The sequence below is a fragment of the Bufo gargarizans genome, chromosome 2 (assembly GCF_014858855.1).
Source record: "Bufo gargarizans isolate SCDJY-AF-19 chromosome 2, ASM1485885v1, whole genome shotgun sequence".
Lineage (NCBI taxonomy): Eukaryota > Metazoa > Chordata > Amphibia > Anura > Bufonidae > Bufo > Bufo gargarizans.
The window spans coordinates 215,401,947-215,426,525 of NC_058081.1; the positions used below are offsets into that span (position 1 = coordinate 215,401,947).

At 41.3% G+C, this 24,579-nt stretch overlaps 1 protein-coding gene across 1 annotated transcript in view; it reads right to left on the reverse strand.

Annotated features, from left to right (window-relative positions):
- PLXNA4 (plexin A4) overlaps positions 1-24,579 on the reverse strand; it is a 756,456-nt gene that overhangs the window by 435,527 nt on the left and 296,350 nt on the right. The gene's annotated exons all lie outside the window — the stretch shown is intronic.

Genomic DNA, 24,579 nt, shown 5'->3' on the forward strand with positions numbered 1-24,579 from the left:
GTGGCACAATGACAGTGTGGAGGTGGCAGCAGCAGCATCAGGAGGCCACAGAGTGGCACAATGACAGTGTAGAGGTGGCAACAGCAGCATCAGGAGGCCACAGAGTGGCACAATAACAGAGTGTGGAGGTGGCAGCAGAATCGTCAGAAGGCCACAGAGTGGCACACAGCTGTGTGCAGCTGGCGGCAGCATCAGGAGGAGGCCATAGGGTGGCACAATGACAGTGTGGAGGTGGCAGCAGCAGCATCAGGAGGCCACAGAGTGGCACAATAACAGAGTGTGGAGGTGGCAGCAGAATCGTCAGAAGGCCACAGAGTGGCACACAGCTGTGTGCAGCTGGTGGCAGCAGCAGCATCAGGAGGAGGCCATAGGGTGGCACAATGACAGTGTGGAGGTGGCAGCAGCAGCATCAGGAGGCCACAGAGTGGCACAATGACACAGTGTGGAGCTGGCAGCAGCATCATGAGGAGGCCATAGGGTGGCACAATGACAGTATGGAGGTGGCAGCAGCAGCATAAGGAGGCCACAGAGTGGCACAATGACATAGTGTGGAGGTTGCAGCAGCAGCATCAGGAGGAGGCCACAGGGTGGCACAATGACAGAGTGTGGAGGTGGCAGCACCAGCATCAGGAGGCCACAGAGTGGCACCATAACAGAGTGTGGTGGTGTCAGCAGCAGCATCAATAGTAGGCCGTGGCAGCAGCATCAGGAGGTGACATAGTGTGTTGGTTGCAGCAGCATCAGGAGACCACAGAGTGGCAAGGTGACATAGGGTCGAGGTGGCAGCAGGATCGGGAGACCACAGAGTGACCTGGTGACAGAGTGGGGAGGTGGGTGGCAATACCAGTACCAGCTGAAGATGTTGGGTGAAAGAAGGAGCACTTGGAATGAGATGTGTGGCATCAGGCTGGTGGCAGCATTGGAATAGTAGCTGAGGAAGGTAGCCAGAAGAAACCGGTTTCTTTTGTCAAAGTGTTGGTGTGGCACCATGGATGATCTAGTCTGATGCATCAGGCATTGGTGGGTGGAAATCCTGGCTGATCCATGCCTGATTCATCTTGACAAAGGTCAGTCTCTCCACATTTTGGGTTGACAGGCAAATTCTTCTTGGGGTAACTATGGTCCCCACCGCACTAAACACCTGCTCTGATGCCACACTACTGGCCGGGCAGGACAGCTTTTCCAGGGCAAACTCTGACAGTTGCAGCCACAAATCCATTTTGGATGCCCAGTAGTCCAGCGGATCTTTAATGTGGGTTGGAAGGGTGCTGTCCAGTATGCCACCACCAGCTGGTTCAGGTCCTGCTCCAAGCCTCCTAGCTGCTGCGACTCTAGACCAAAGTTGCTGCTGATGGATATGGAACTGCTCCTACTCCCCCACCCCACCACAGCAGCCATGGCAGAGGAACGTGAGCGCAGAGGGCCCCCCCCCCCCGGTCATACCTGCGAGAGGATGGACGATGGTGCAGATAGGCAGCAGCCAACTGACTACATAGGATGTCTCTATAGTAGTTCAGTTTGTCCTCCCTCTTAGCAGGTGTAAAAAAGGCCCCGATTTTGGACCGGTAGCGAGGGTCCAACAAGGTGGAGAGCTAGACATTGCTTGTGCTCCAATATGCTCCTCCTCCTCCCCCAATTCAGCCCCACAGGCCTGATGTGGCAATGAGATCTAGGCGCCACATCTCCAGTCCCCTGACCAGCCAGATTTGCCAGCATTTGTTCCCGGACATGAAGCAGTGGAATGACGTTGTTCATCCCGTAGTCCTGGCGACTGACAAATAACGTGGCCTCCTCAAAGGGCCTGAGCAAACGGCAGGTGTCACGCATGAGCTGCCACTGGCTGACATAGAAGTTAGACAGGGGAGTATTACTATCCACTTGGATCATCAAGAAATCATATTAAATAATATTTTTTTTTTGCCACTATTACGCAAAAAAAGGGCTTTAGAACATATAACGGCACTACCGAACAGCAAATAGGCCCTTATTTTTTTCCACTTATACACACACCACAAAAGGCTTTAGAACATATAACTTCCCCCTATGAACGGCAAATAATATATATTTTTTGCCACTAATACACGCCAAAAAGGGCTTTAGAACATATAACTCTACTGGTGAACGGAAAATAATATATATTTTTGTAAAATATACGAAAAAGAACTGGATCGCACATCCTTAATACTATGCTTTTATCTAATAACTGCTTCTCAACATAACTAACATCACTTTTCAGCGCAATTGATCATATACCTACCCCTATGCTGCATGCTGTATGTGAGGCATTAGTATACAATTTGATCAAAAAACATAGGCCCACTCACCGTGACAAGGCTGCCTCTTTGAATGGGACCCTATTCTAAATATGGCGCAGTGCTGCATGGCGACCACCGACCCCGTAGCATCGCACCAGCAGGCAGCGGGACCCAACAGTCAAACAGCGCCCTCGCTGTCTGGCAAAGCCACCCTGGCACTGGGTCCCACCTGTCGTCTATGGTAAAATATTGTTTGCACCGCTGCCAAATACTCAACACACACCATAGAAATAATAATAGCTTCACATCCAAGCTGAGCACAATAAAGCTAATACAACATTATTTAAATCAAGTCACTAGTGGAGAACACACTTATAAATATGGCTGACATATTCACTTTACTGCTACATTTTGATTTCCCAGGTTTAGACAGTAAAATGATTGAGAATGTGCATTGATGTCATTGATCTTAGCTTCCATTAGCTCCCCAGCTAGTTAATTTCCACATTATTGCGTAATTAAAGCGCAGAGTACAATGGCAGAACGACTAATGTATGATGGAGCTGTTCCCCCTTATAAGGCTTAGACCGTTTATTTAATCACATTGAAGTCACAGAAAAACACACACAGGACTTACAGTATCTCTTTTTTTTTACTTTGTACTTGTTTTCCATTCTATGAAATAAAGAAAAAACCTTCAAAGATTTAGCTTTTTGATAAAACACTTATTTTCCAGGCTGAGCAGAACAGGCATTCTCTATAAACAAGAAATTAAGCCATTATTCTGACAAAATGATTGATAGCTGATAAAGCAATAAACCAAATGTCTTGGACCACAAAGCTTACTATCAGTCTTAGGCCATGATCCAACGTAGGAACTGACTGCCGGAATTGACTGCATCTGGCATAGCTGGATACCACATTCCCATCCACTATATTGGGATCCGCCAGGGATTCCACATTCCCGGATACCACATTCCCATCCGGTATATATGCCGACTTTCGGCCGGACAAAAAATGTAGTATTTTGTATCTAGCCGAAAGCCGGCATAAACGTTGGATACAGTGATTGGATCAGAGTGTCAGAGTTCATAACACACCTGGCCTTAGTTTCTGAATCCAAAGACATCCTTAAAAAAATCATACTACTGGGCATAGTCATTTAGGGGGTCACTTATCAAACTGGTGTAAAGGTGTAAAGTAGAACTGGCTTAGTTGCCCATAGTAACCAATCAGATTCCATCTTTCATTTTGGACAGCTCCTTTTGGAAAATGAAAAGTGGAATCTGATTGGTTGCTGTGGGCAACTAAGCCAGTTCTACTTTACACCAGTTTTATAAGTGGCCCCCTTAGTGTTTTCGTTTTTGAAACACAGGAGAATGATAACCCCCCCCCCCCCCCCAAGCTTCCAAAGTAGCAGGACATATGCCGCATTACCCTCCAGAAGGCTTCTTCATGATAGAAGGGAAGGGCTTAGGGAGGTGAACTTGGGAACTTAGCAGGCTATCTTTCAGACCTATCATTGGCCCTTTTATATGTCATTTAGTGGTTACAAATAATACAAAATGGAGAGTAGCAAAGAAAAGTACTGGCACTGCTACTGTCAAATCTGAAGGGGTTGTCTCTTGAAACTTAAGGTTACCCACACACATTAGTCTACAGTTGATCAAAACGGAAGGTTTTAACAAAAATGAATGCTCGTTGGTTGACAATTTACAATAGTTTTTGCTGACCGAAGACAGACCATTATCGTTTAAAAAGAAGTCAGCCATGTTTAATACTTTCATACAATAGTCACACGAAAGATTATTAGTTTAAAGAAATATTGTTCATGGATGAAAGATCTTTCTATGAAAGAACGTTCCCAGAAAGATCTTTGGTCCATCATCCGGTTTCATTGAAGGTCTACGCGCAGTTTGAACAACTGCAAAATTATTGTTCACCAGATGTTTGTTTATTCAACTGCTGTTTAACCAAGAACCACCTTCTATCTAATGTGTATGGCCGCCTTTACTCTATATGAGCCAGAGCCTTGTGGCTCCTGCTTTAGTGGACCTACCCATTCCATTTATTACATGGATGGCTGTTCATGTGAATTTCATGTGAAATATCTGGACTGATGCAGCTCCTGCTGACAATAACAGTTGATCGCTGCACCGGCTTCCAGTTAAACAACACCATTAATAATGGCAACTAAGCAAAGCATTAGATAGCCCTTTAATTAATGATATCTAATCAAAGCTAAGCATAGCATTAGAAAACCCCTTTAATAATGATATCTGAGCATAAGCATAACATTAGACACCCCTTTTAATAACGATATTTAAGCATAACTAAGCATAGCATCAGACAACCCCTTTAAAAATGATGTCTAAGCATATCATTAGACAACCCTTTAATATGATATCTAAGCACAGCCAAGCAAAATATTAGATAACCCTTTTAGTAATGCTGACTAAGCATTAGACAACCTCTTTAATATGACATGTAAGCACAGCTAAGCATATTAGACAACCCCTTTAATAATGATGTCTAAGGATAGCATTAGACAACCCCCTTCATATGACATCTAAGCATATCCAAGCATAGCACAGACAAACCCTTTAATAATGACATCTAGGGGTATCCAAGCACAGATCAGCATTCTCATAGCTGAACTGATTGCCATGATGGGACCACTAGTTGAGATTATGTATAGATATTATTCCATGTGATAAAGGCATTACGTATAACAGCACGGCAAGTGCAGCATCTGAGTAACTGGATCTCAGGGCTCGTGAAGCTCAAACTGGTAGTTTACAGGTCATACTGGAACACTGCAGCCCTTAAGAGGGAAGCAAAATCCATCCGCCATACCACAGATTTCCTGCAGTAGTAACAGCTCATTACCTTGACAATAATGATCAGAAACCATAGCACCAATCTGCATTCTGGATGACCGATACAATGCGGACCTGTTACGCTTCCCTGTCCCCGTGGTCACATATTCCACTATCCTAGAATGACTCACTCTAGTTTAGGCCCTGATACCCTCTTAGAAAAAATGTAACCGCATAAAAAGTTGCTGTGTGCTGGTGTGAGGTTTACAGCATCTTAATTAGTAATATTAATAACTTCAACTAGACTTAATGATGCCAATTATAGTATGGTAAACATTACTAAGCGTCTTATGAATAGCCAAATTATCCATAAACCTTCATGCATAATCAAATTTTAAAAACATATTATTTTAAGCAAGCAGTAGTGACAATTTATCCTGAAAGGAACAATTAAATGAAATAGATCTTTATAGACGGGAATTATTTTCCACCCATTATCTATGATCAGAATATATTGCGGTCTCCTGGCGCCATCTATTAATCTGTGGTAAATGTATTTCTAACAATGTATCCATGGGGATGGAAAGCAGGCTACTACAACTGCTGACCAAGGGATTCTGATGCATACCAGTTTGCCATGTTCTTGGGCCATCGTCCATGGCTCTAAAAGTTTATATTTTTCTAAATATTCACAATTGTTTAAAATAAATAAATAAACAAATAAAAATGTGATAGGTGGGATTAAGGCGGCTCGACTGTTCAGTAGAATGGCTGAGGTGCTGAACTGCTGATTTTGACTCACCCAGTCAAAAAGAGAAGATTTAGAATAAAAAGGTAGCAGGCACACTCATAAATGGGATAAATATAATGGTCTTTATTTAGTTAAAACACTAAAATTGGGTAAATGTGTTAGGAAAAGAGGTGAGTGTGGTGGTCTGGACACTTGGTACAGGTGTCAGATGGGGGGTGGCTGATATTAGGTGATCTAGGGATGAATCCGTGGGGAACAAGAGGTAGAGCCTTTTGTGGCTGGCTCAAATAAGTGGGATAGCTTATCCCAGTGTTTGTGAAAAAATATAGTGGTGTGAGATAAAAGGATAAAAAAAAATAATAATAATAAATGAAAAAAAAAATAAAAATAAAAATAAAAATGAAAAAATGGGATAAAATGGAAAAAATGTGTAGTCTTATATGGTGTAGTTCGTCATAAGGTGGTCCCAAGGTAGCGCTAGAGATAACAATTTAAAATGATGGAAAGGTACTATACATTAGGTATATATCATAATGTCCCATAAGTAGCGCTTAAAACAAAGTTGCAGTAATATATTGTGGGGTCATGTATTCCTGGAAAAAATATGTATGGTTCCTGTGGGGGAATTGGTGCTCTGGACCCCGGTGCGGCGTCCCGCACTGTCTTGGGTACAGAGATCACTTACCCGCCACGTGGAGATGTCTTCCTTCAGTGCTCCGACCAGTTGTTGCTTGCAGTTGGCTTCCTCGGCTGTCGGCGTCCCTCGTGGTCCTTAGAGCACGGAGGATTTTTGCCAACGGAGCTGTGGTAACAGACACCAACAATAGCGCTCCCCTTGCTGCGCTTACTATTTTCTAAACCGGCCCGGCAGATCCCGATCACGTGACCAACACCAGGTCACGCTGACAACATATACCTAAGTAAAAGGGCGCGCCCGCCTAGAGACCACGAGGGACGCCGACAGCCGAGGAAGCCAACTGCAAGCAACAACTGGTCGGAGCACTGAAGGAAGACATCTCCACGTGGCGGGTAAGTGATCTCTGTACCCAAGACAGTGCGGGACGCCGCACCGAGGTCCAGAGCACCAATTCCCCCACAGGAACCATACATATTTTTTCCAGGAATACATGACCCCACAATATATTACTGCAACTTTGTTTTAAGCGCTACTTATGGGACATTATGATATATACCTAATGTATAGTACCTTTCCATCATTTTAAATTTTTATCTCTAGCGCTACCTTGGGACCACCTGATGACGAACTACACCATATAAGACTACACATTTTTTCCATTTTATCCCATTTTTTCATTTTTATTTTTATTTTTATTTTATTTTTTATTTTTTATTTATATTTTTTATTTTTTATTTTTATTTTTATCCTTTTATCTCACACCACTATATTTTTTCACAAACACTGGGATAAGCTATCCCACTTATTTGAGCCAGCCACAAAAGGCTCTACCTCTTGTTCCCCACGGATTCATCCCTAGATCACCTAATATCAGCCACCCCCCATCTGACACCTGTACCAAGTGTCCAGACCACCACACTCACCTCTTTTCCTAATACATTTACCCAATTTTAGTGTTTTAACTAAATAAAGACCATTATATTTATCCCATTTATGAGTGTGCCTGCTACCTTTTTATTCTAAACAAATAAAAATGTTGCTGATTCCCCATCATTCCCTTGCCCATGCTTCCTAGCCAGTTTCTACTTCCTGTTCCCACTTGACACAGGAAATATGACTACTCAGCCAATCACTGGCCACAGTGTTGACCGGTCCCAGGGTCTAGTCCATGGACCAAGAAGCAAAAACCAGCAGTGACCCGAGATTATTATTACATATTATATAATTTTAGCCATCTTAAGCCATTTCTATTAATTTTTTTAATCACCTGGACGACCCCTTTAATACTTACACTAAGAATTACTTAAAAAAATTAAAGGTAAAAACAACATATATCTACTTCTTTTCACAAAATGTGCACATACTAAAAAATGGCTATAAATGGCTGAAAAATCAGGTCTGCACCATGCTAGTTAAAAAATAAAAAATGCTGTGTACAATGCTTTGTATGCCAGTTGACAGCTTCTTAGAAAACAAAGGAGACTGTGCGGATCAAATCAATATTCCCCATAGGCTAAGCAAATACAGAAGCTACTGTCCTTTACAGCAGTAAACACACAAGCAACCATCCTGTTGGGTAAAAAGTCAAACACAGCGCCACTGAAAACATTTAAAGGGGATCTCTAGTGTCATTGCATTTATTTAGTGAAGGTTCCTTCAAATTTGGGTTTGCTGCTTAGGTTGAGCTGTGGACACTTAGAGATGCATGTGTTATAAACAATGATGTTCCAGACCAGGTTAGCTTCTAAATTCATTATAAAGCCCATGGAACGTACTAAACAAAACGTATCTACATCTGCCTTATCTTTGGATGAGTGGTAAATAAGAAAAAGCATTACTCTATCCTTCACCCGCATATTACTACAGTTTAAGTCAATATTACAAGAAAATTAGAGGAGGCTTTTTCTAAAGAGTTGTAAAAAAAAAAAAAAAAAACAACAGCCTCAAAGAGCTTGTCCCATGAAAAATACTTTCCCTTTTTCAATCCAGCAACAAGAGCTGAATACTTTTGTAATTGCATGTAATTAAAAATGTAATAAAGCCACTGAAATCTATCTGTATAGCGCCACCTGCTGTTCGCTCTTTTCCTTATTTCTCGGTCCACCTCACATGCTCAACAGTAATTTCCAGTGGCAGTTGAAGAATGTACTGCCACCAGCCATGTTTGCTGTTAGAAGTTGTGACAGTTACAGGGAGCGAGCTGCAGCAAAAAGGACATGCCCCCTAAGCTATGACAGGGAGATCTGCATCAGAAAGGACATTTCCCTGAGTTTTGACACTCCCCACTGAGCTGCCAGCCAGAATAGAATCTAGCAGAGCAAATGGAGCAATGTATGGGTAGATGTCTGGATCCATTTGAGGTACAGGACTGGTTCTAGCTGTCTTAGAAAGCGATTGTTATTTACTGCATGTTGCAGAGTAGCATAGGCTGAGTAGATTGATATACAGTTTGAGAAAGATTTGGGACAATTTGTAACTTGATTACTGACTGAAGTCCGTGCTCTTTTTGTGCTTAGGAGTCCAGTAGGTGGTCGTATTCAGCTATATCTTTATGTAGCCTGCTGTGGATGCCAGTCATTACGTGAAGCCCCCAATGGACATAGAAAGTGGAGAGATTTAAATGGATTTTACAAGTTTTATGGAATCTTCTCCCACTATAACAGCTCCTCCTGCCCAATAATATGATGGAGATGGCATTTTCACGGTGACAGCTTCTGTTTAAGGAAAACATAGGGAAGATGGAGTCTGTTCATATTTCACTAAATGAGAGGAATCTGCAATCTCCTAATATACTTGTATTAGATATTGTATCACTAGCTATCTTCACCAGGAAGCTGCAGGATTTCAAAGCTGGACAGTAAACTGTACTCAGATCTGAATTAAAGGATAGAAGTCTGACAGCAATCTATAGCTATTGGAGGGATGGTCAACCAACGTTAGGTGGATCATTACACTATAAGACCATATCTGTTAATAGAAGGACAATAACAATATGTAAAGAGGTATCTCCCAAGGAAGACAACCATCTTGGGTGCCAGCCCTTGGAGTCAAAGTCCAACACCAGAAGTGAAGTAGGAAAGAGAAGTATATGTCCTTACTTTATAGTCCTAATTTCCTTCCAACCCACTTCTGACTTTAGCTAAAAGAAAAAAACTGCATGTCCAGTAAATAGAGATGAACCAATTGGTTCTATTAAATCCCATTTTTTCCCCCAAAATTCTGACTGAATAGATTTTCATGTGATTTGATTTGATTTTTGCAGAGAGAGAGTGATAGAGAGAATGTTATTCAGAGCTTTTCTGAAAGACTTGTGCTTTCAACTTGGGTCGAATTGATTTGGGCTCAAATCAAATCGGACTTGAATTAAATGTCCCGAAATTCGCTCACCTCTAGCTAAAATGGAATCTCATTTGGTGACCTATCCTCATTCCCATGACTGTCAGCTAGGTAAAGAAACTTTATTCCGTCTCAAAGTTATTAAATTGAAAAAAAAGTGTCATTATTCATTCTCAGTGTAATCTGAAGCAAGTCTTAGGAACTGTTCTATACAATCTGAAACAAATGCATTTTGTGTGAAGGAAAGGCCTAAAAAGACAAGGAAGGATCTACTGTCATTCACAATGCTAAGACATTTCATCTTTACTGTATCAGAGTTGCGACATTATTTGCGTAAGGTCCAATCCTAGTTAATAAAAGCAGCCACCCGGGAACGCTGACCTAATCAAGATGTATAATTGTGTGTCATATGTAAATGGATAGCATCTATCCTAAACATGGTAATGTGTATCATTGTGGATTTACGAGCTGAGAAATTCATCACTGGAGGTTAATTATAATGTTTAGCAAACACAATCCCATGAGGGCTGGGTATTCAAATATGCTTCTTCCAATGAACTTATCTGGGTAGAAGGGAGAATCCTCTATTAGCGGCCATGTTCTGAGCGCAGTGCCATGTTCACCTGCATGTGAACATGAATTATTCATAAAAAATATCAATAACATATACAAAGACAGGTGCACTCTGAGGTCTTACTAACCCTCATACTGATGTAAAATTGAGAGATTAGCCCACATATCCTACTGTGGAGGTCTAAATTATTCATATTAAACTATCAGACATCAGCGCTGTGTGATAATGATTATTACTAGATGCATGTTACAAGTGCAGCTAGTAATATAAGCTGCACAACCCCTTTAAGGACAGATACCACTTCTCATTTTTAATCCATCCCTGGTTTTGGCTTCAATTACTTCATTAAAAAAACTAATCAAAACCTATTCAAACCCTGCATGTGTGAATATAACCTAACAGGCAAGGTTATCAACCGAAGTTTAGAATTACTACCTGCCAACACAACCCATAACATGATACATTCTATTACTTTCTGGGCATCTCTTGTATTTTATATGCCTCTACATCGTTTTTTAACCTATTTTAAAAGAAATACAGGTGAAGAGGGACTTTAAGATAATCATTTATAGATAGGATAGTCATCCATTAAAAAAATCAACATTCTACCAAGCAATGTGGTCAAATATACATACAGTATTGCTAAGCTTAGCAGATCGGGGACTTGTGCAATCCCTGGAATGAGAGTCTTCTCCATTTACTTTGCTTTTGTTTGATGTTTCATTCGAAGTAAACAGATAAAAATGACACCCACGTTAATATCTAATTAGTTTCTGGACGCTATGTACTGCACACAAAATATGACTGATATCATGCAATGCATGACAAAGACCTGTTTTTCAATTGAATTTGTAGAATTAAAATTCAACATAAAAAAGATATTATCACAATAATAGATATCATATACTAATTATTCCTTTACATGTAATATCTGCATTGACTTATTTCTTCATTTTAGTCAATGCATGTTCACTTAAAGGGCTTTTCCAAGATATTGATATTGTTGGCCTATCAGTGGCGGTCCAACTCTCGGCTCCCCCTGTGATCAGCTGAATAAAGAGGCCACAGAGCTCTGGTGGATGTCATAGCCTCTTCCTAGGCCAGTGATGTCCCATTCATCAGTTACATGACCTATGTGCAGCTCAGTCCCATTCAAGTGAAAGGGTTTGAGCTGCAATACTAAGTACAGCCGCTGTACAATGTACGGTGCTGTGCTTGGTAAATTATTGGGATGCTGCAGTTCTCACCGGAGCATCACGGCCTGATCAGTGGAGGTTCAGGGATTCTCCGCCATTTCCCTGCCCCCTCCTGAGGATAGACCATCAATATCAAAATCCAAAATAACTCCTTTAATGCCACCATTTCACTGAGGGTCACATGACCTGTGATGTCAGCTTCTCTCCCTGCTCTGATGGTGTTTCATGCACAAGCCTGAGAGATCAGATATGTGTCTGTACATGAGACGTTACTGTGTTGACCACGCCCCCCTGCACTGCCGTCTGCTCTCTCCCTGGATTCTTGACCCCTTCATCAGCACAGATTTAGGGCTAAAGCCTTACTGAGTAGCTGCAGGCAGTGAGGAGACAAATGCTGGGCACAGAAGCTGACAGAGGAGTTCTGCAGAGCATTGCACAAGAACAGATAGGGGGAAGATCCTGTGTGCATCAGCAGTGTCATTGTACAGCTGGGACTTGTAGTCCTACACATACAACATGCTGCAGAGTCTCCCAGCAGGCAGACCTGTCACTCAGGGCAGCACTTATATTCACTCCCTTTGCAGAGCAGGGGGGAGGGGCAGAGACTGTTATTACAGGTAAACAAAGGGCCAGAAGAGAACCAGGGAAATGAGGAAATATAGATTTATTTTTTGCTAAAAACTTGCTTAGCTTAGCTATATATTGCTGACAGCGCTTACAGTGCTATATATATATTTTTTTTTTTATAACTTGGACAACCCCTTTAACATGTAATGTTACCACTTAATATATAGGTTAATTGAAAACAATAAATCAGAAATGAATATGCTGGGAAATGTATTTCCGTGCATCATGACAGCTTATGGGTTTTAGTATATAATGGCCATTAACCTTCCTGGTCACTATTTCCTAGAAGTGGTGATTTCCAATGATCTGGCACCCCGAACAACAGCATGCATTATGAGGAAATTAATTAAAAAAAAAAAGCAATGCAATAAAAAATACATTAAACAAAGCTAATGGGCAAATGACTTCTCCAAGAAGTGATTCATCTGGCATGTCCTATCAGTTTGCTGAGGCTGCATACCAGTTATGGCTGAGATCATCAAAACTGTATCCAGGGTACCAGCACTTCTAGGCATTTACTCCTGGAGGTTATTAAGAGTGGAGACAAGACGCACAGCAGACAAAATGAATTATGACATCTAGTGCCTTAAGTGATGTTACATAGGAGTGCCCACATTCAAATAAGCAAATGTTTAAGAAAAATAACACAAGCTGTTGGCAATGTTAATCAATATAGCCAGGAGATACACTCCCTGTTGTCATGACAGCTCCTTCTGCATCCTTGAATTTGGATTCAGCTTTGTACATGGTTTATAAGCTTGAACAGGAGCCCAGATTTAAAGTCCTTCACCCTAAGGAAGCTCCTTTTTTGGCAATGGTTATCTTAGTTCTTTGATTACAGCTCTTGATTTTTAGTAATATTGTAACATGATCTGAAGGAACATGTTTGGTTAATGGAGATCAGTTTTTGCTTTGGCTCTTCTTGTGCCCCATTTGTTAATCCAGAGGGAAAATCTTAGAGCTTTCAGTGAACAGATTCAAGTCCCTTCTCTGACCCATATCATTAGAAATTCTAGATCTCAGCAAAATACTGACTGTATAATGGTTTACTTGGCTTCAAGTAGTACACAATGTGTTTACTCAGAAATCCGTGCAAACAACTAAGACTTTGCATTACTTATCCATACCTAAAATCTTGCATGGTCCTCAACCTCTGCTATAGGCCAGTATAATGGAGTTTGTGGAACATCCTGAGCTTCACCATAAACCTCATAAAATACTAGTGAAACCTAACAAATGATTCTACTATCTAGTATGGAAGGGTATAACTATGCTGCATGCACAAGCACAAATGCGTTCAGTTAGATTGCCCTCCTGTACTTTAGTGTACTACCATACAGAATAAATGAGAGGCTTGGCCACCCACCTGAAGTTAGGCAGACTTAAAGTATAAAGTCCTACATTATTTCCCTCTAGTTAAAGCTCTTAACAAATGACTCCAACTAGTTTTGGGACTTTTGGTAAATTATAGCAATTACCAGTAGTGGGTTTGTAAGATTTAGGGCAGGAAAAAGGGGACAGCTCTGTCTTAACAAGGTCATGAGGGAGCTCTAAACATGTTTCAGAAGGAGCTAGTATGGAGCAATATGGAATACAGATTCTACTGAACCGTGGCTTATCATGTTACTGCGTACACCACTACCTTTCATTTGAATAAAATTAATTCTAAGGGTAAAAAGTTGTGTTGTGGTGGCAGAACATGCACACAAGCATCAGATGCCAAAATCTCTTCTAGCACATGATACCACCCAAGGCAAGCAGATTGATGATTTAGAATGGAAACCTTAACCATACTTTATCTGATCATACCAGTATGCTGTATGATAAAGAAGTGGATGCAGAGCTGTTCTTTCATCTATTTCCTATCTATCTGTCTATAGTCAGGGCTAGGTTATAAAAAAATATCCAAATCTATCATAACCAAATGGAAAGAACATGGCACAACAGCAAACCTGCCAAGAGATGGCCGTCCACCAAAACTCATGGGCCGGGTGAGGAGGGCATTAATCAGAGAGGCAGCATAGAGACCTAAAGTAACCCTGGAGGAGCTGCACAGTTACACAGCAGAGACTGGAGTATCTGTACATAGGACGACAATAAGCCGTACACTCCACAGAGTTGGGCTTTATGGCAGAGTGGCCAGAAGAAAGCCATTACTTTCAGTTAAAAAGCTACGTTGAGAGTTTGCAAAAAGGCATGTGGCGGACTCCCAAAATGTATGGAGGAAGGTACTCTGGTCTGATGAGACTAAAATTGAACTTTTCGGCAATCAAAGAAAACGCTATGTCTGGCGCAAACCCAACACATCACATCACCCAAAGAACACCATCCCCACAGTGAAACATGGTGGTGGCAGCATCATGCTGTGGGGATATTTTTCAGCAGCCGGGACTGGGAAACTGGTCAGAGTTAAGGGAAAGATGGATGGTGCTTAATACAGGGATGTTCTTGACAAAACCTGTACCACTTCTGTGTGTGATTTGAGGCTAGGACAGAGGTTCATCTTCCAGCTGGACAATGACCCCAAACACATTGCTAGAGCTACACTTGAGTGGTTTAAGGGGAAACATGTAAATGTGTTGGAATGGCCTAGTCACAGCCCAGACCTCAATCCAATAGTAAATCTGTGGTCCAAACCATCCAACTTGAAGGAGCTGGAGCAGTTTTGCAAGGAAGAATGGGCAAAAATCCCAGTGGTAAAAAAGAAAATCCACGGCACTTCCAAAAAACTGTTGATGTAAACTAAATGTAAAAACAAAAAAACAACCTGTCACTTAAGATGAGGGTACAATGCCACAGGAACCCTGGATACTAGGTCCACTAAGATATCCACATGAAGAAAAAATGAGACAGCACACAGATCCAATCTTAAATCTTAATGCGTTAAAGGGGTTTTCAGATTTTTTTTAGACTGATGAACTATCCTGAAGATACCCCCAGCGATTAGCTAATCAGCCGTTTGAGGAGACCGTAAAGCTCCTGTGAGTGACGTTGCCTCCTCACAGCACAACAAGCACAGTGTTGTACATAGTATCGCACCTCTGTCCCATTCACTTGAATGGGACTGAGTTGTGCCTAGGTCATGTGACCGATAAACATAATGTCACTGGCCTAAGGTAAGCCGCATTGCCCACAGGAGTGCCATAGCCTTCAGAAACTGCTGATCTGTGGGGGTTTTGGTTCAAGGACGCCACTGATCAGATACTGATGACCTATCCAGAAGGCAGGTCATCAGTATAAAAAAAGTCAGAAAACAACAGCAACAAACTTTTAATTTTATTTTTTGCTTTTTTGCGATGTGCTATCACACCCCAGTTTAGCACTGCTACATCTGTATCCATCTCTGCCATTTTTGGCCTAAGTATTATGATTACTGCATTTTCATGGGATGGAGATAGAAGCAGTGACATTTCCATGTTGCAGCATGTTCAAATTATGATAGAATATACTGCTGAATTACCCAAGAGAGCCGAGTACTTTTGTGACTAATTTTAACACATGTAATTCACACATCATAACTTTAGTAGCTAACTATAGGTAATTTATACATCTGTACACCTTCAAAATTACCACATTTTAAGACTAAGAGCTGTGAAATTGGGTTATGGCTGAATACAGTACAATCAGACAATTAAATGCTACAGTGTATGCTACATCCAAAATGGCCAAATACAAGCATAACAATGCTAAAACACAGACAAGGAGCTCTTTGCATGTACGTGTCATTTACGTCTCTGTAATTGCAGCCACTACTCTTCTACCCAAAACCTAAAATCTGCCATATAGTGAGTCTGAAGTTAGAGTTTCTTTTACATACCTGGATATTGATAATCTGAGCGGCAATAAACGTCATAGCCTATGGATTGGCACTTGTTTAGTACATTTAAATGTATCATCCTACCACATGGGGACAAATGATCACTAGTACGATCAGTCGTCCCCATACAGTTTACACAATCATATGTGTTGCTGACTAATGATCACTCTTATGTCCACATATAAGATGTGATCAATGACAAATTAGTGTTTGCTCCTTGGCTGGATGATTGGAGAACATATTTACATGTGGTTATGATGTATGTATGACCCCATTAAGCAGATCTTCGGGGACAGGATTCTCTGGGAACTACAGGAGGGTACATGGGAAGCAGAATGCTCTTGAGGCTGTTTCCATATTATCTGCCCTCAGAGCTAGAGAGGACAACTAAAGTAATAACTGGAATGGGGAGACTACAGTATCCTGAAAGATTATCAAAATTAGGGTTATTCACTTTAGAAAAGACGACTGAGGGGGAGATCTAATAACTATGTATAAATATATCAGGGGTCAGTACAGAGATCTCTCCCATCATCTATTTATCCCCAGGACTGTGACGAGGGGACATCTTCTGCGTCTGGAGGAAAGAAGGTTTGTACACAAACATAGAAGAGGATTCTTTCCGGTGAGATCAGTGAGACTATGGAACTCTCTGCCTGAGGAGGTGGTGATGGTGAGTACAATAAAGGAATTCAAGAGGGGCCTGGATGTATTTCTGAAGCGTAATAATATTACAGGCTATAGCTACTAGAGAGGGGTCGATGATCCAGGGAGTTATTCTGATTGCCTGATTGGAGTCGGGAAGGAATTTATTCCCGCTAAAATGAATAAAAATTATGTTCTACCTCATGGGATATTTTGCCGTCCTCTGGATCAACTTTGCAGGATAACAGGCCGAACTGGATGGACAAAGTTTTCTTTTCAGCCTTATAAACTAGGTTACTATGTTAGGCTACATTCACATCCGCGTTTTCCTTTCCGGTTTTAAGATCCAGCAGAAGATCTTAAAACCAGAGGAAACCGCTTTAGTTTTGTCCCCATTCATTGTTATTGGGGACAAAATTGAACAAACCGGAACAGAGTGCACCAGAATGCCTTCTATTCCGGTTTGTTGCAGCGTTTTTGTATTGCGGCATGGGCATCTGAACATTTTGGATCTGGCATCAAAAACTATATAAGTCAATGGTGCCAGATTCGTTTTTTATGGACACGAAAAAAACGGATATGTCGCCCATTGACTTACAATGGTTTTTCATTCTGTATCCGGTATGTTTATTTTCGATATTATACAACTGGACCCATTCTGAAAGGATGCAGCCGGTTGTACTATTCAAATGGATGCATTTCCCTCCGATTTTGAGATCCTCTGCCAGATCTCAAAACCGGAAAGAAAAACGCAGATGTGAAAGTAGCCTTACTTCTAATTTGTTTTCATATATACTAATAAAATGCAGCTATACCTGACTGATTTACTATACTAAAGAAAACTATACTTACTTTCTCTATAAATGGAAGCTTATTTTACACTGTGAAATGCGGTATAACATGCAACACATGGTGGCTTATTTCCTATGTGGTAATGAGCTCCTGCACGCAGATATCTAGTGTAACGTGATGCTTCCCATACACCTTAGCTGTGAACAGATTTCACATCTGTGTCTTGCGTTTTCCCACCTGCGCTTCTCTTATCATGCATCGCTCCCAATGGCGTACTCTTAGACGTGACACTATTAAAGGTCCTCTTTGACATGCAGAACAGTTAATGAGCACCACACTGAGACGCTACCCTGCGGATTACCCTTGGTGGGGGGCTTCCACTGGCATATTACGTGCCGTATATTTGCATTGTAAAAATGAAACATGTGGAGTGAACATGTTGGGCGTACGTAAAGCTGCTTTAAAGTCGGCGATGAATAACAAGAAACCTTCCAGTTGGTCAGCAGACATCAGAAAAGCCGCACTTGGAACAGAGAAATCCTGCAAATTCCTTGACCTTTCTGTCTGCAAATATCAGCTGGAAGGTGGTTTAAATGCCATATGCCAGAGCGTGCGGAGGCCTGTTTTCATAATGCTGCCATGGATTGGTGTTTAAGAATTGGCAGTCTGTTCGGATTCTGGCTGCAATGTACTATATAGGAAAATACTCCCGTAATCCAGGCAATGTGTAAACCTGCGAACAATCAAACATCAAATCTGCACGGAGACATAACAAAGCACATTTTATTAGTAGATCTAGCTAAAAAAACTGCCTCACACTGAAACTTGCATCGGCGGTAATGTCAGTAATCACTCCCAGGCAGAGGAAATCGAGGACTGCAAACTCATTTTGATACTTGATAACGCACATGTTCTTAAAATCATCCTAAACGATGGCTAATTCTATGACATTAATATATATTAAGTGCTTAACTTTACATTTGCCATGATTGACCATTAACACATATTTAGCTTTACTATATCTTACATTATGTACAGCCACTACAGCTTCTGATCACCAACATGGCCAGTATACACAAGAACGCTGTGCGTCTGGAAGTTGTAGAAATTTTTTATGTACAGCATTCATTCAGCTGGTATGCAGGAGGAAACCATCTAAAAGCTTAAAGGGGTTATCCAAATTTGAACAGACCTCTTCGGGGTGGCGTGCCCATGGTGGGGTTCATTCTTGCCTGGGTTCCTACATCATCGATTACATGGCCACCTCTGCAGGTCCCAGGTGTCTGAGAAACAAAATATCACATGACTACTGCAGCCAAGAGATGTGACCCAGAGACATACCGCATGGGTGACACATCACTACTGTGTCCAGTGATTGGCCACAGTGGTCGCGTGGTCTCCTCGTCAACAGGACATTGATTCCCAGAGACCCAAGACCTGCAGAGTTAGCCATGGAGAGATGGAGCCGGAACCCAGCTGCAGGGACCAGGTAAGTAAAAATCCTTCCACAGGTTCACCACTCTGAAGGGGTCTAAGAAGTTGGAACTTGAGTAATCTCTTTAAACTACTTATAGAGTATCTTCAGTTCTCTTAACATGTCTATTTTAGTAATTACTTGCATTCCTCATGAAATAAACATTCTGGAGCTTCTTTCCTCAAACTCTGCGTTGTGCTGTTCCTTTGATATTCCTCCTAGAATTTATGAATAAATTGACAAATGTTACTAGTCTGACACTGTCCAATCACCGCTGCCTGGCCCAGACCGTAACACCCAGTTGTCAATTTATGTATACATTTCCAGGAGGAACAGACAAAGACACTTGCCCCTTTTTTCTTCACCTTCATAAAGCCACTTTTAGGGTGGTCACACACAGCTTTTTGGTACAGTTGTTTCATTCTTGCTGGATCCACTATATATATATATATATATATATATATATATATATCAAATCACTTTCCCACCTCAAAGACCTACTGTGCTTAAACTGTATCACTATACAATGATAATAATGACACCTTACATAGATTTGTGCGTGATGTTTGTTTTCTTTTCATGATCCTCTAACTACTGCAGTAATGAGACCACCATCAAACCAACTTAAAGGGGTTGTCCCACGAAAAATATTCTACAGTTTTCAAACCAGCAACTGGGTCCAAATACTTTTGTAACTGTATGTAATTATATATGTAGTATAGCTAGTGAGCTTTTCAATTAAATGTATCTGTATAGTGCCACCTGCTCTTTTTCTTTGTCCGGTTTCATCCTTCAGCTGCATCCTGAGCTGTGATAGGGAGAGCTGAGACACACCTCCTGAGCTGTGATAGGGAGAGCTGAGATACGCCTCCTGAGCTGTGATAGGAAGAGCTGAGATACTCCTCCTGAGCTGTGATAGGAAGAGCTTAGACACGCCTCCTAAATTTGATAGGGAGAGCTGAGACACGCCCCTCCTAAGCTGCAGCAGAAAAGACACTCCCCTTGAGCTGCCAGCTTGATATCAATCTAGCAGAAAAATGACTGGGGAGATCTCTGGATCCTTGTGAGGTACAGAGCTGATTCTAGCTTTGTTTGAAAGAGATTGTTATGTACTAGATTATGTCTGACTTTAATTTTTTTTCAATAATCATGGGATAACCCCTTTAAGTCTTCCAGAGCTTGCTGTCCTGTGACTGGGCAGCTCATGTAGAAAGAGGGGTTCTTGATGGTACAATCCTTTTAAAGGGGGTTATCCTGTTTCTAAGAAAAATGAACTAAAAAGGAGGTAAATGTTATTAAAAAAAACACACATTATTCACCTCTTCAATCCAATGCAGATGTCTTTGCCTGTCTTTGTTTATAGTCTGTCAATGACTATGTGTCACTACAGCAGCCAATCACTAGCCCTAGCGGTCACATGCTCTAGTTAATGTCATCATGGCCCCTGGGCGCAGTGATTGGCTCAGCCGGAACATCTCTGCTGGATCAGTCGAGGACAAGGTAGCCGTATTAGTGTTTTTTTCTTATGTAATATTTGTGTCCCTTTTTTTTATAACCCTGATAACCTAAGAGAACTCAACTGCAGTTTTTCTTTACCAGCTGATCTTGATTTTCCTTCATCTCTTACATTTTCAAGCTTTACATCCAAATGACATAGACTGTGTCTGGTGTATATATCTGTTCTCTCTGATTAAACATATTTTAGATGCAGATGTTAATGTGTACATGGGACCAGTGACATGTCTGAGCCATATATACCTACAACTCGGCATGAGTTACTTAAACCATTAATTCTGCAGCCAACATCCACAGCAGTTCTTGTGCGATTGCGTTATGAAAGAAATGAGAGGAATATGTGCATCTAGTTCTATGCAGGAACCATCTGTTCTATTTTTCATAAAACTTAGCCGCAAATCTGTCAGTAAAACTGTTATCCCTTCCCGAGAGAGCATTGCATAGTTATTTCAGATGTAAGTGTGACTGTTTTCTACTTTAAAATATGCTTTACAAATTCAGATGGTAGATGCTTATTAAATGCACTGCAAGTCAGCGATCTCTCTGATCTTTCCTTATGTTGACTAGTTAGTCATCCTACTAATGTTCTTACAAAATATCATTGTTCTGAAAGTACTTACTACCAGCCACAAAAAATCAAGGGCTGAAACACAAGCATACACATAGGCTAAAATACTGAGTTATAGAATGGCTTATTCCTACTGTAGTGAGTTTTATCCCAAACACAAAATTATTAGCACTGGCAACAGGTATCTTCTGTGTCTACTGTATTCCAAAAAACTTAGATAGTTAAAGGGGTTGTGCCATGAACAATATTCTACATTTTTCAAACCAGCATCTGCATCTAATTAAAAATGTAGTATAGCCACTGAGTTATTAAATATAATTTATCTGTATAGCGCCACCTGCTGTTTGTTCTCTTCCTTATTTCTTGTCCACCTCACTGTGGTGGTCGCACACTCTCAGTTTAAATCTTCAACTGTCACCAGCGCTATCTTCTGTTAGAAGCTGTGGCAGTTACAGGGATAGAACTGCAGTGGGAAATACATGCTCCTTAAGAAAGAAAACACCCCTGAGCTGCCAGGCTGAAGAGAATCTAGCAGAACAACTGTGGAGATCTCTGGATCCATGTGGGGCACAGGGCTAGTTCTAGCTGCTTTGTTATAAAGAGATCGTCATGTACTTTAAGATGTCTGATTTTATTTTTTACATTAGTCATAGTCACCCCTTTAAAGGCAATGAAAAATGCTTTAAAATTGATCAGCTGATTGCCATTAGCCTAGCTTCTCTTACCCCCCAGTTGAAAGCTGTGTGTTGTCTGGCAAAATCTAGTATGATATGGTGTATGAGTGACCATGCAATACACGTAGTACATACAACACATAGTACATACACCAGAGCAAGGGCAACTTTTTCTGCTCTGACTCATAGAAAGACGTTCCAAGTTCGGGACTTCCCTCTGTTAAAGGACATATGTAAGCAAATTAGCTCTCTTTCCAAAAGGAAGTGAAAGCTGTGCCTCTAGCGCCAAAAGAGGCTCATCCTCTTTTTGTAAAGAGAGATAACTTACATATATTTTTTCCCAGCTAAGTATTGCATGGCCTATGATCTCCTTAGACTGAGTTCACATCAGCGTTCAGCCTTTCCGTTCTTATGCCCGTTATAGGAGCAGGAGAAGGGATAGGACAGATTTAGCACATAACTGAGCCGAATGAAGCCTACGGACCCCATTATAGTCCATGGGGTCTGTAGGCTCTGTTCGGCTCAGTTATATGCCGAATCCATCCTTTCCATTCTCCTGCTTCTATAATGGAGCAGGAAAACGGAAAGGCTGAACGCTGAAGTAAACTCTGCCTTACGCCGATTTGGGGAACAATAGTCCCCCCAGATAGTAGGACATATCAAAAGAGGTTTCCAAAAAGGGAAATCTCAATAACGGATATACCAAGATTTTTAAAAAAAATCAACCACGGTTGGTTCTGTAGTTTTTAACATGTGACGTTCTTGACGTTTGCTTTTGTACAAAGCATTTGTAAACCTAGATCTATCTAAGGCTACTTTCACACTAGCGTTTGGCTGTCCGCTTGTGAGCTCCGTTTGAAGGGGCTCACAAGTGGCCCTGAACGCATCCGTCCAGCCCTAATGCATTCTGAGTGGACGCGGATCCGCTCAGAATGCATCAGTCTGGCACCGTTTGTCCTCCGCTCCGCTCAGCAGGCGGACACCTGAACGCTGCTTGCAGCGTTCGGGTGTCCGCCTGGCCGTGCGAAGGCGTGCGGATCCGTCCAGACTTACAATGTAAGTCAATGGGGACGGATCCGTTTGAAGATGACACACTATGGCTCAATCTTCAAACGGATCCGTCCCCCATTGACTTTCAATGTAAAAGTCTGGACGGATCCGTTCAGGCTAATTTCACACTTAGACATTTTTTGACAATATAATGCAGACGGATCCGTTCTGAACGGAGCCACCGTCTGCATTAATATGAGCGGATCCGTTCAGAACGGATCCGTTCAGAACGGATCCGATCGAACGCTAGTGTGAAAGTAGCCTAAGTCAGTCTCATAAATGTAAAATTACTAGCCCTTTGAGCAGTCAGGCATTTAATAGCAATGATGAGCATATGTTCAGAAATGGGTTCATTCCTCCCATTAGTTACACTGTATCTAATATTCAGTACATTTCTAGATGTGCAAATATTTTTCTGAATAAAAGCAAGTGGGTGACAACTGAGTGCTGAAAGCAATCCCAATGTAGCACCATCTTTGAAAGGTTTTCCAAAGAAAGAAAGATCTCTCCCCAGTTTATGTCTGATACAGCTTCTTTCAACTTTTCCTTTTCTCCTTTAGGCAAAATCAGTCGCACAGACTGAACTAATCTCCACAATAAGCCACCTCTTTGATTATAATTCCCAGTATGCACCACTGTGCCAGCCTGCAGGTTCATTTAAATACTTTGCCATAATGTAAACTTGCTGGCATGTCTCAGGAAAGCTTGATCCATAGAAGTAGGATTGTTTTTCAAGGTCACGCTGTACATGTAAATTAAGGTATAGCAGCTGTATAACATGGACAAATCCAAAAGTAGAGTTTAGTGATTAGGTGGTATGTGTTCCACATGTGATTGCAATAAAGTACGAAAACGCTAGCATACAATACAAATTGATAATATATATCTTACATCGGGGATAATCTCTAGGGCGTACAACAATTTTTAAGGTCTTATGTCTGTGTATGACATAGACCTGGAGACCACCAGAGACAATTGTCTACAATGGTTTCCAGGTCCATGATCTTTGAGACATAGACGAGAAGAGTCTGTCTCCTGAGTTTCTTCTCATAGACCAGGGTCAAGTACTGTATAAAGTCTGTCCTACAAGCAATACAATAATAGATGTAATTCAACTATAATTATCACTGTACAATGTGATACAGTATATCAACTAGTTAAGTTACCTTCAGTAGCTAAACAACCATATCCCCCCATGAGAGAGGGGTAAGCCACTGCCAGGTATGTCTGAGAACAAAAGAATCGGGCTTTGAAATTAAACTTGCCTAATCATTCCTTACCCGGACTTCATCTGTGGAACGAAAGTCAGAAAGTCCATACACACATAAGATAGTTGGCCAGCCAACTTTGCTTTAATATGAATGAGAGCTTTAGGTTAAGTATGTGGTCCTGAAATGCTATACTATAAGTATCTGATCAGTGGGATCCAACTTCCAGGACCCCCACGATCATGAGAATGGGGGTCTTTTGTATCACTGTATGAAAGAAGTAGCTCGCTCGTGCTCTATTCATCTCTATGGACCTGTTGGAGATTCAAATATAAGGTTATATGGTTAAGGTTATGATTAAGAACATTGTAGTTCAAAACATGTCAACCTAACCGGAGGTGGTGGAGGTGATGTCCATTATATGTAACCTATAATGTTAAACGGAGAATAAAGACGATGCAACAATAAATGTATCCAGTGCCGGAATTCCTTTCTTAACTGTTGGAGATTGTCAAGCACTGTACTCAGTTTCTCTTTGGTAGTCCAATAGGGATGATCCAGGGAATATGGGCTATGTTTACAACTTTTTCCCTTATAAAGAAAAAAACCCATTATGAATCTTAAATAAAGTGTAAATCCAT